The sequence below is a fragment of the Myotis davidii genome, unplaced genomic scaffold, assembly GCF_000327345.1.
Source record: "Myotis davidii unplaced genomic scaffold, ASM32734v1 scaffold555, whole genome shotgun sequence".
Taxonomy (NCBI): domain Eukaryota; kingdom Metazoa; phylum Chordata; class Mammalia; order Chiroptera; family Vespertilionidae; genus Myotis; species Myotis davidii.
This window is the reverse complement of record NW_006286315.1, coordinates 1,248,996-1,260,557: the sequence shown is the minus strand read 5'-3', so window position 1 is coordinate 1,260,557 and position 11,562 is coordinate 1,248,996. Positions and strand designations below refer to the sequence as shown.

Below are 11,562 nucleotides of genomic sequence, written 5' to 3'. Positions count from 1 at the left end.
ACTGCTCTAGAGTGGACACCAGCCACTGGACAGAGGGGCACCCGTTCCGTCTGAAGAATAACTCGGGCCGAGTCCACTGCCATCCGAGCGCCCGCCCCACCCGCCCTCCTGCCCGGCAGGTGCACACGGCTGGGATCGTTCCTCCCTAAACCTACAGGCTCAGCCATGCCTCCAATGACGCGCATGCAGGCACTCCCAGGAGAAAGGGTGCTACCCACACTCCTGCCCTGGTGTGGCTCAGTGGATAGAGCACCGGCCTGTGGACTGACGGGTCCCGGGTTCGATTCCAGTCAAGGACACATGACCGGGTTGCAGGCTCAATCCCCAGTGTGGGGCGTGCAGGAGGCAACCAATCAATGATTCTCTCTCATCATTGATGTTTCTATCTCTCCCTCTCCCTTCCTCTCTGAAATCAATACAAATATATTTTTTTAAAAATCCCAGTCTCAGGTTCTCCCTTCAGACCAGACTAGCTTAAAAAAAAAAAATCATGTCATTTTAGTTTTGGAAATAAACCAGTTCTTACAAGAATGAAAGACCTAAAGACCTGGCTGCTGTGTGGGAGAAGCCACGAGGCCATGCCATAGGATGTTCCCGGTTTCCTGGAGATTTGCTGGCCCCAGGGAGGACCCTGCTCTTAGGTCAACAGACAGCAGCTGTGGCCTGGCACTGCTCAGCTCTGATGGCTGAACCCTAATTCAGGCAATTTTGGGATAAACTTGTTACTGGGATATTCTTTGAATGGCTGGTTGGAGCCAAAAGCCAATTAACAGAATTGGAAACAAAAGCAGCATTTTTTTTTCTTCCAAATAAATTGAGGTCAGAGATTAAATCAGTTATGTAAAGTGTCATTTTTCTGCTTTGTCAGGACAAGCCTTTTTTTAAAAAAAAAAAAAGAGAAAGAGGAAGGAAGAAACATCAATTTATTGTTCCACTTATTTATACAATCGTTGGTTGCTCCTTGTTGGTTTTTTGTTTTTCTTTTCCCCATTGGTTGCTTCTTGCATGTGCCCTGGCCGGATATTGAACCCAAGATCCTGGCATATCAGGACAACTCTCTAACCAGCTGAGCTACCTGGCCAGGACCCAGAAAGCCATTTTTCATGCTGGATAAATAGCTAGGAATGATAACCAGATGACCTTTCCCCTCTCACCCCAGGAAGAACTGACAGGAGGAAGGACTGCTGGTGAAGGATTAAGAAGAGGTTGTGCCGAGTGTCTGCTGTTTCCGGTTGCCTCGCATTAGACATTCTACTTATTTATAATGGGGGTGAAGGTGGAGGTGGGGATTTCATAACAGATGCAGGCAGCTTGCCCCCTACTCAGAAGCTGAAAGTCCAATCAGATCTCCCCTCCCACCTCAATCTCATTTGTGGTTAGGTGGGAAAAATTAACAAGGCAACTGCTGTCCCTGGTTCTGAATTTCAGGACCAATACTTTTTTTTTTTAACAAGAAAAAACAATCAAATTTAATGGACTACATACATATGAGAACACCACATATCTGAGCGAGTCAGAGACCCCATACACATGAGAGGTTCAGAGAGAGAAAGGGAAAATCAGGTATATCTGGCATTCTGAGCTAAGGCACCTGGGACTTCAGAGGGGAGGAAGGTCCTTGCAGGACGATAAGAGCAGATGTTCAGTAACTAGAAGTTTGTCCAGCCCTATAAGTAGGACAAACTATACAAAATTATAAAACTATAAAAATTATTTTCGGTGATAACCCTTATTATGGGCAAGGCCTCTAATTTAAAGTCTTTTTTATTTTTATTTTTATTTTTTTAAAATATATTTTATTGATTTTTTACAAAGAGGAAGGGAGAAGGATAGAGAGTTAGAAACATCGATGAGAGAGGACCATTGATCAGCTGCCTCTTGCACACCCCCCACCGGGAATGTGCCTGCAACCAAGGTACATGCCCTTGGCCGGAATTGAACCCGGGACCCTTCAGTCTGCAGGCCGACACTCTATCCACTGAGCCGAACAGGTCAGGGCTAAAGTCTTTTTTTTAATTGTTGACAGTATTACAGACTCCTCCATTCTCCCCCCTTTTCCTCCCTCCACCTGGCCCATGCCCCACCCCAGGCCTTCACCACACTATTATCTGTGTCCATGGTTTATGCATACATACTTTTTAAAAAGCCTCTTTAAATGCAAATTGGCTGGACTAACCTTCGGGAAGCTGTGGGGCCATAGGGTAAGCATCAGCCTGGAGAGTGGGGATGAAAGTATAGTGACTCAGCTACTGAACATGTGAGGGAAGATATTTGATTGTAGCCACTTACCTCCGAGCCTCAGCTTTCTCAGCTCTCAAATTGGGTTAAGAGCCCTTATGTCACAGGATGAAGGGCAGATGGAAAGGGAAGGGAGTTTTCGGGATGCCCACAGCGGGGTCGAGGGTCCAATGGCTGGGTCCCTGGGCGGTAGCATACTAACCTTCCCAAGCAGGCTGTCTAGGTCCCCCAGGCCCACACTCAGCTTTCTGGTTCCAACCTGAGCTGGGTTCCTTAACCAAGGAATATAATTCTGAGAGCAACCATGGCCTTCAAATCAAGTCCTTTTCTGCTTAGGTAACCAGAGTAAGTTCCTGTTGCTTGTAACCAAGAAATCACAACTGGTCTAAAGTGCCCTTTTGTAAGGCTGGCTAAATGTCAGTCAGGAAAACACAAACAGAACTCAGTGCTGAAGGACAGTGTGTGTCTAGGACCAGGTCATAGTAAATCAGAGTGTGAACTCGCTGTGTCCTCCTGAGGACACACCCCAGAGGGGTGTGTCCCAGTGGGAGGAATGGCTGCAGATGCCCAAATTTCTTCTTGAGGGGGGTCGGGGTGGGGCATAAAGTATTAGCTTACATTTGCACTGACCTGGACAGGGCACTATCCAGCTTCCTTAACAAGACCTCGGACAAGAGGTTTCCAGGGCCTCTGAAAGATTCCCAGGGGTCTGGGGCAATCTTCCTCCCCCCAATCACTCGTATCACATCCTTCATCAGACTTTTCCTCCTAAATATCTCCCAATTCCACCCACACCCCTTTTTGTCCACTGCCAGCCCTGACGGCCTTTGCTCAGGACAAGACAATCCAGTTGACGTGGTCTGTGTGCTGCACAGCTCAGCCCACCTCTCACCTCAACTCACAGGAGCTCTTTCAATTCTCTGGCCAACTCCCCAATCCCCACCCCAGCCCCTGGCAACCACTATTCTACTTTCTGTCTCTATGACTTTGACGACTTAGGTACTTCGTTATAAGTGGAATCATACAGTATTTCTCTTTCTGTGACTGGTTTATCTCACTTAGCATAAAGTCTTCAAGATTCATCCATGTAGCAGCATCTGTCAGAATTTCCTTCCTTTTTTTAAAAAAAAAAATTGATTTCAGAGAGAAGAAGGGAGAGGAGAGAGGGAAAGAAACATCAACGATGAGATGCCTCCTCTACGCCCCCCACTAGGGATTGAACCCATACCTGGGCATGTGTCTTTGACTGTGAATCGAACCTGTGACCTTTTGGTGCACAGGATGACACTCAGCCACTGAGACACAAGCAGGGCAGTTTCCTTCCTTTTTAGGCTGAGTAATATTCCGAAATACATATACTATATTTTGCTTATCCATTCATATGTCGCTGGATGATGGACTCCTGAGTTGCAGCTGTATTTTGGCCATTATGAATAATGCTGCTATGAACACAGGAGTACCAATACCTGTTCACGTTCCTGCTTTCAATTTTCTAACTCAGAAGTGGAGTTGCTGAATCATTTGGTAACTCTATGGTTCATTTTCTGAGGAACTGCCATACTGTTTCCAAGTGGCTGCATCAATTTACATCCTCACAAGCAGTGCACAAGGGATCCAATTCCTCCACATCCTCACCAGAACTTCCTATTTTCTGATAAAGCCACCCAGGTGGGTGTGAGATGATATTTCATGGTGGTTTTGAGTTGCATTTTCCTAATGACTAGTGATGTTGAGTATCTTTTCATGTATTTATTGGCCATTTGTAGACCTTTTTCAGAAAAATGTTTACTTAAGTCCTTTGCCCATTTTTTCGTTTGCTTGTTTTGTGTGTGTTAACTCTCACCCAAGGATAGTTTTCCCATTGATTTTTAGAGAGAGTGGAAGGGAGGGAGAGAGAGTGAAAGAGAAACACTGATTGGTTGCTTTTAGCATGTGCCTGACTGGGGCTGGGGATCGAGCCCGCAACCTGAGCACGTGCCCTTGACAGGAATCGAACTCGGGACCCCTCAGTCTGCAGGCCAACACTCTATCCACTGAGCCAAACCAGCCAGGGCCACACAGCTTTTTTTTACACATAGCTATTAAGCGGCATGGCCAGTACTTTAATCTAAGATTTCAGCTCTCATCCTGCCTATCGCTTATTCAATCATTTGTTCACTCGAAGAGTCTAATGAATGTTGACTATGTACCAGAAACAGTTCTGGGAACTAGAGAATATCAAACAGACAAGAGTCCTGCCCTCATGAAGACATCAAACAATTAAACAAACAGATAAATAAAGTACTTTAAATGATGTTACATGTTATGAAGAAAATGAAGCAGGCAAAAAGACAATGGTGGCATGTCCTCAGGTGTCTGTGGCGGTGACATCTGAGCTGAGACTAAAGAGGTTCCTGGAGCTCCTTCAGAACAGAGATCTTTGGTCCTCTTCTCTGTCTCTTTAGCACCAGAACACAGAGTCCAGTAAATAGTAGGGGCTCGGTAAATGTTTGCTAAATGGATAACAGGTGCAAAGGAGCTGTCAAGTCTCATGAGCCATGATAGAAATATTACAAAATAGGCGTTAACATTGAAATCATTCGTGTTTCTGTTTAGAGTCATTTAACACTAAAATTTGAAGGTCTGGCAATACCGAGTGTTGTTAGGCTGTGACCAGCAGAATTCTCAAATGCTCTGGCGGAGTGTAAATTGGCAGGAGCACTTTGGGGAAACAACATGGTTAGATCTACAAGGCTGAACATATGCACACGCTACGACCCAGCCTTCCACCCCTTAATGGACATCCAACAGAAATATAGTCACACCCCGCACCAGAATGCCTGTGACAGCAATATCATAATAGCCAGCAGTTGCCATGTGGGAATTACCCAGATGTCCCTGAACAGCAAAACAGAGAAACTGTGCTGTATTCACATAATGGATTATCCTACTGCAATGAGAATGAATATTGACAACTATGTGTAACAGTACGGATGATGTTCACAGTTATAAAACTGAGCAAAGGAAGCCATATACAAAAGAGCTCATCCTATATGAATCCATTTCTATAAAAAGTACAAAAAGGAGAAAACTAATTTTTGTTGTTAGAAGTCAGGAGCGTGGTGACTCTGGGGAGACCTCTTGCTTCGAAGATGGCATGAGGCAGAGTGGCTGGGAATGGACACATTGGTGTGTTCATTTGGTGAATATGCATCACCTTGTATGCTTCTGTTAAGAGTGCTTTTCTGTTTCAAAGGTTTGGGAATCTGCAACAATTCAAACAAATCAATGATCCAACAACGTGGATTCCACAGGCGTGGCGGGCTTCCTTCCTGTCCTGCGCTGGGTGTAAAGACAGATTTTTGCAAAGAACAGCCTGAGTGTGGCAGCTTCCTCTCACCTCGTATGTGCTGCCTCACATCAGCTTTGGAGAGCAACTTGAGCCGTCAGGAGACCATCAGTCAAATCACAAGAGCTGGGGTCTGCTAGACACTGGCTCTGCACCTCTAAACATGCTACATCCTCCATTCGGCTTTAGGTAAAAGTCATAGGCTCCCGGTGGGAATGAAGAGAGGAATGTGTGTAAAGTGTCTCCCCTGGTGCAAGGCACAAGGTAAGTGCTCAGGGATGCTAACTCAAGCTCCCAAAATGATCACATGATTTTGTTTGAGGCTTTCAAGCCAATGATGAATCAGCCTGATGGAAGGAAGGGGCTAAGGAGGAGGCAGAGGATTGTGGGAGGAGAGACTTACCCTTCATGATGCTCAGGCTCTGCCCCAGTGGACGGAACCCCTTGAGAAACCTGGAATGTTGCATTACAAAAGCTGCACACTGTATGCTCCAACTGGCTCCAACCTGTAACAGAAGATACAAAAACAGGCAAAACAAATCTATTTCATAAGAGTTGGTCTAGTGCAGCCGTGGGCAAACTACAGCCCGCGGGCCGGATCCGGCCCATTTGAAATGATAAAACTAAAAAAAAAAAAAAGACCGTACCCTTTTATGTAATGATGTTTACTTTGAATTTATATTAGTTCACACAAACACTCCATCCATGCTTTTGTTCCGGCCCTCTGGTCCAGTTTAAGAACCCATTGTGGCCCTCGAGTCAAAAAGTTTGCCCACCCCTGGTCTAGTGACTCCTTGTGGGAGGACAGTGATTAGAAGGGGGCACAGAGGAAGCTGCTGGGAGGATGGTCACACTCTGTGTCTTCTTAACCTGGTGCTGGTTGCACTAATAAGTGAGGTTCGTGAAAATGTATCAAGCTCAATACTGAAAATACGTGTCCTTTTCCTTATAGGTCTCAATGTAAGAATCAGGCCTAATTTAGGAGGCCAATGCCTTATCCATTAGGCCTAATTTAAATTCTGGCCTAAGAGAACTAAACTAGACGGATGAACACTACCCCCAGCCCTCTGTAATGTGGACTCCAAGTCAAGAAGGTAAACAAAAGAATTCGCCATGTCCCCTGTCCCATCATTTTGCCAGCAGATGGCACTTGTTGTAGAGAGAATGGAGGAGGGCCCCCTTTCCTCACCTTTGGGCAGTTTTCTTTGATGAGCTGCCTCCTGCATGCCTCCTACTGGGGATCGAGCTCGCAACCAGGGCATGAGCCCTTGACTGGAATCGAACCCGAGACCCTTCAGTATGCAGGCCGATGCGCTATCCACTGAGTAAAACCAGCTAAGACCTTTGGGCAGTTTTCTGCACAACCTGGGAGACAAACAGCTCTCAGGAACCTCGTGGACCAGCCCCATTTAAGACAGTGTTCATCCTGCTGCAGGAGGATGCGCTGGTGGCAAAAAACCTGTGCAGGTGCAAAGAAACCTGTCAATGAAGGTGTGCGGGGTCTAAGGTGCTCCAGTGCCCCAGTTATGTTAAAATCCGGACTAAAAATAAAGGGCAGCTGGCTTTGTAGTACCGGTGTGAGTCTCGGAGGCCAGGGAGGAGGCAGGTGACATGGAAGGAGCCACGTGTGCATGTTTGTGACACAGCAGTTACAAAACAAGACGGCCAATGACACTTCCTGGGACAGTCGTGAGCTTCTGGTCTCAGATGAGCCCCATGAGGCTTTACGGCAAATAACATGGATAAGACCACCCCCTCTCTACACAGAGTTGCTTGCCTTATTCATCATGTGTCTGAATTCTTCCAAGTTGCTTTGGGTACAGCCTCTCCCTATTTTTTGTTTTTTGAACTGCTTAAATATAATTCACATTTACCCATTTTAGTATGTTCACAGAGTTGTGCAAAAATCATGACAATCAATTTTAAAACATTTTCATCACCCCCAAAAGAAAAACCCTCACCCGTTAGCAGTCACCCCCCACCCCACCCCCCGTTTCCCTCAGGCGTAGGCAGCAACTAATCTTTCTGTCTCTATGGATCTGCCAATTCTGAACATTTCATGTCAATAGAATCATACAGTACGTAGTTTTACGTGCCTGGCTTCTTTCACTGAGCATCATGTGTCCAAGGTTCATCATATGTTGTAGCAAGTGTCAGAGCTTCATTCCTTTTTATTTATTTTTTTATAGCAAAGGTGGGAATTTATTAAAGAACAAGTACAGACTCCCACATGGGGAGGAGGAAAGGATCCCCGAGCTTCATTCCTTTTTATGACTGAATAATATGCCATTGTATGGATAAACCACAACTGATGGGGTGTTTTGATGTTTTTGGCATTAGTGAATATGAACATTCATGTTATGAATATGAACAAATGCTGTGGTTTTCATGTGTACATGTTTCCATTCTCTTGGACTTATTCCTAGGAGTAGAATGTATGATGAGTCACGTTTAATCTTTTGGGGAACATTTGCCTTTAGCTTTAAGTGCAAATACAATTCTATCATCTCATTTCTTCTTTGATTCTTATTGACAGCAAGCAGGAAATGGCAGCTCTTTTTGTAAGGGAGGGAACTGAGGCTGAGAGCACTCAAAGGATAACAAATACTAATAAAACAACCATGAGAGCCAGCACATGCCAAGCACCATGTAAAGTGAACTAACTGCAGTCAGCCATTCCATCCTCACAACAACCCTATGAAGCTGGCATTATCTTCATTCCTATTTTGTGGTTAGAAAATTAAAGTATTTTTTAACAAGGCCATACAGTGATGTGGCCCAAGACTTGAACCTAGCTCCATCTCAGTACATTTTAAGGTCTCACTGGCTCCCAAACCCTTTGCAATTTGGTGGATTCTGGAGGGTCAGCAAATTTTTACCCAGCCTTTGGGATGGTAAGGTTTGCATGTCCTGTTCTATTTAACCTCTATGCATGGGACACTGTGGACTGCCCTTTGCCCTCCTTCTTCTCTGACCCTCTACTCAGTCTCTATGGGTCTTTCCTGGATCCGTCTTAGAGTCCTTTCTCCTCCTTAATGGGTCTTCCTGCCTCCTACTTCCACTCTCCTCACACTGCCTGAATGCTCTGCTTAAAACACAGATCTGGTCATATCACAGCTTAAAAGTCTCAACGTTCCCCATCACTACCAAACAGGATAAATGCTACATTTCATAGACTGGTCTCTAAGACCCTCACCCTCTTTGCCCATCCTCTACAGTCCCATTTCACACTCTACAATCCAGCCATAAAGAACAGTTTTCAGGGGGTGCAGGGGAGGGGGTCAATGAGAAAAAAAAGGGGGCCCTGGCCAGTTTGGCTAACTGGATAGAGCGTCAGCCTGCAGACTCAAGGGTCCCAGGTTCAATTCCGGTCAAGGGCATGTACCTTGGTTGCAGGCACATCCCCAGTAGGGGGTGTGCAGGAGGCAGCTGATTGATGCTTCTCTCTCATCGATGTTTCTAACTCTCTATCCCTCTCCCTTCCTCTCTGTAAAAAATCAATAAAATGTATTTAAAAAAGGGGGGGGGGACATCTGTAATACTTTCAACAATAAAGATAAATTTTTTAAAATAATAATACTCTGTTTCTGGGGTATTGTGCTACCCACCCCCCACCCCCCCCACACACAAAGAACAGCTTTCATTTCCCCAGAGACATTGTGCATTTCCTATCTCTGGGACTTTGCAAAAGCAGTTCTCCCTCCGTGGAGTGCCCTTATCCACAGAATTCTCACACATTCTTAAATCCCAACTTCAATGTCCCTCTTCTCTCTGAAGCCTCCCTCCTCCGGGTGCTCCCCACTCAACTTCTCAAAGCACTGTGTTTTGAAGTCTTCAGCACAAGCTATTATATTAGTCTCCCTAGCTGACCTGTGTTCACTTTGAGAACAGAGATTGGGCTTTATTCCAGTCTGTATATTTCCAGAACAAGACCTTGCTTGTAAGACATAGAAGATATATTCCTTACAGCAATGGAATATATATTCTACTAGAGGCCTGATGCATGAAATTCGTGCAAGAGTAGGCCTTCCTTCCCCGGTTGCTGGCACCAGATTCCGTCTGGCACCTGGGACCGGGCTTCCCTCTAACCACCGCTTCATCTGGAAGGTCGTCCGGAAGGATACCCGGTCTAATTAACATATTACACTTTTATTATTTTATAGATATCTTCCCTGTCCAATATGGTAGCCACAAGCCATATGTGGCTAATGAGATGTGCTGTAAGTATAAAAAACACTCTGGACTTCAAAGACTTAGTGTGGCAAAAGAATGTAAACTATTTCTGATTGGTATTTTTTTTTTATGTATTTTTATTGACTTAAAGCTCAAAATGCTAGTTAATCCCTTTCCTGTAATATTTAAAAAACAAACAAACACATTTTTATTGATTTCAGAGAGGAAGAGAGAGAGAGAGAGAGAGAAACATCAATGATGAAAGACACATCATTGCTTGGCTGCCTCCTGCATGCCCCCTACTGGGGATCAAGCCCACAACCCAGGCATGTGCCCTTGACTGGAAATGAACCCGGGACCCTTCAGTCTGCAGGCCAGCACTCTAGCCACTGAGCCAAACCAGCTAGGGCTGATTGTTTTTTTATATTGATTAAATATTAAAATAGTATTTTGCATATATTGGGTTAAGTTAAATATATTAAATTAAACTCACCTTTTTCTTTTTACTTTTTAAAACATGGCTAGTAGAAAAATATTAAATTACATATGTGCTGGTCTCCCAGTTTTCTAATTGCTTCTTTTGGGCTAAAGCAGTGGTTCTCAACCTTCCTAATGCCGCGACCCTTTAATACAGTTCTTCATGTTGTGGGGACCCCCAACCATAAAATTATTTTCATTGCTACTTCATAACTGTAATTTTGCTACTGTTATGAATCGTAATGTAAATATCTGATATGCAGGATGTATTTTCGTTGTTACAAATTGGACATAATTAAAGCATAGTGATTAATCACAAAAACAACATGTAATTATATATGTGTTTTCCGATGGTCTTAGGCAATCCCTGTGAAAGGGTCGTTAGACCCCTAAAGGGGTCGTGACCTACAGGTTGGCGACCCACAGGTTGAGAACTGCTGGTCTAAAGAAACCATTCTCAACACAGCAATCAGAATGATTCTTTAAAATGTTAATCAAATCAAATACAGTTGGTCTCATTAGTGGTTATGCTCCATAAATTTGCCACAAACACTGAATTAGAGAATATTGAACCACTGCTCCTGGAGAAATACAGGGTAAGGTTCTTGCCAGACTCTGGTCACACTTGCATATGGATCAATATATAACCATGTTTTATGAGTGTTTCTATCTAATGATGCTGGCTTAATATATATTATTGATTTGGTAATATTGAACTCAATATAACTCATGCCTGTAGAAAGCTTATCTAACACACCCATTTTTCTCTGTAAGCACATCACAGCTTTCTTGCACTTTGGAACATTAGGCAGTACTTCAGCACTATGCTTGGGAGCCTTTTTTTTTTTAATCCTCACCCTAGAATTTTATTTTTATTTTTTATTCTTTTTATAAATATACTAGAGGCCTGGTGCACAAAATTTGTTTACTCACCAGGGAATATACATGACAAAATTTACCACTGAAGCCATTGTTTAAAAGTATTTTTTTTTTATTGATTCAGAGAGGAAGGGAGAGGGAGAGAGAGATAGAAACATCAATGACGAGAGAGAATCATCAATTGGCTGCCTCTTGTACACCCCACAATGGCACACCCCACAATGGGGATTGAGTGGGCAACCTGGGCATATGCCCTGACTGGGAATTGAACTGTGAACTCCTGGTTCATAGGTTGATACTCAACCAATGAGCCAGGCCAGCCAGGTCCAGCCCTAGGATGTGTTTTTATTGCTTTTTTGAGAGAGGGTGAGAGAGAGAAACATGCATGGGTCACCTCCCTTACATGTCAGACCAGGGATCGAACCCTCAACTAGGTATGTGTCCCTGACTGGGATTGAACCCTCAAC

The 11,562-nt window shown here is 44.3% G+C and overlaps 1 protein-coding gene across 1 annotated transcript in view; it reads right to left on the bottom strand.

Annotated features, from left to right (window-relative positions):
* Positions 1-6,097, bottom strand: part of LOC102774834 (chromosome unknown open reading frame, human C16orf96) — a 44,295-nt gene extending 38,198 nt beyond the window's left edge. The window contains exon 1 of the mRNA XM_015560136.1: positions 5,970-6,097. The gene's annotated coding sequence lies outside the window, so the exon portion shown is untranslated. The remainder of the gene's footprint in view (positions 1-5,969) is intronic.
* Between the last annotated feature and the right edge of the window lie 5,465 nt (positions 6,098-11,562).